Raw genomic sequence first — 1,389 nt, 5'->3', positions numbered from 1 at the left:
GTCCATAAGTTGATAAGTTAGTAAGCCAATAAGCTCGCAAGTATATAAGCCAATAAGCTAGTAAACAAGTCTACCTACAATTCTATAAGCTAGTAAGCCCACAATTGCACAAAATCGATAAGCCTACAAGCTCTTGTGAACCCACAAGCCAGAAAGCTGCAAAAGTCAATCAATAAAGTTATAACTACACAAACCAAAAATCTATGCCCAAGGATCTTATCCACATCTCTATGTAAAAGACTTTTATACATAGAGATCTATGTATAAGACTCTTATGCATATCTTGCTCTATGCATAATAACAGCTCTGAATAAATGGATGAGTTCTGGTAATGACATTTTGATGTAATATAGTCACATATTTTTTCATGGAGTAAATCAAATGGATGTATTTTCTTGATAGATTAAATCACATTTTTTCATGGAGTATAACAAATGTATGTATTTTTTTAATGTACTCTTTATCTAGAATAGAGGCTTATCATTTTCATTAATGTTATATCATCTCTAATTTAAATTCATAATTATGGGGTAGACTAAGAAACTTTAATTTTATAAATATGGGGTAAATTGGGGGAGTCCCCCAATTTACCTCAATTTTTTTATTTTCAAATTCGTTGCTATGTTCATTTCTATTGCTAATTTTACGGTTCTTTAAAATAGTACCAAGCCCGTAGCAATGAAACGTACCCCAAAATTTCATTACTTTGTTTGTTTTTATTTTCGCTGCTATTTTTGTTGTTGATTTATTGTAGTGCACAATGCAAATACTAGTGGGCCCATAACAACAAATGCATGATATAATTTTGGATTATTTTACATGTGGTTTTGCTACTATTTCCATTGCTAATAGGAACATTTCTTGTAGTGTTGTTGGAGTCACCTAATAAAAACCCCATACAACACGTGCATTCAAAACCCCCCATTCCTATGTATTGTTGTAGGTACTTAGAGACATATTTTGAGATAATAAAACTACTCTAGCTTTTCTACCAAAAAAATTTCAGTTTTTGAATAATAAGAAACATTGTGTAATGTTACTTTGCCATTGAAGGAAGCTGCTTTACAAAAGGAGACTTCATGGTCATGTTAGCATGATATAGTGGGTTGAAGCAGCTAAAAGGAGTCTAAAATTAACATTAGAAAAATCCAAGCTTAAGTTAAGAAAGTTATCTATATTTGGCTAGACTATAAAATATTATCTTGGTGAATACTCTTAAGAGGTAAGAATCTTGTGTACATGGATGCTTTAATCCATCAAAGTTAGCATGGAAGAAAACTACTTTGGGAATAATTTTCTATGAATGTTCATATGTAGAATAGTTTTTGTGAGATTTTTTCTACAAGCTTCTAAGACAAATCGGTGAGCTTTTATAGTTTTCATTATTTT

The sequence above is a fragment of the Cibotium barometz genome, chromosome 1 (genome assembly GCF_041138505.1).
Source record: "Cibotium barometz isolate CiBa-2024 chromosome 1, ASM4113850v1, whole genome shotgun sequence".
NCBI classification, from domain to species: domain Eukaryota; kingdom Viridiplantae; phylum Streptophyta; class Polypodiopsida; order Cyatheales; family Cibotiaceae; genus Cibotium; species Cibotium barometz.
The sequence above is the reverse complement of the archived record's forward strand: the minus strand, read 5'-3'. Positions refer to the sequence as shown.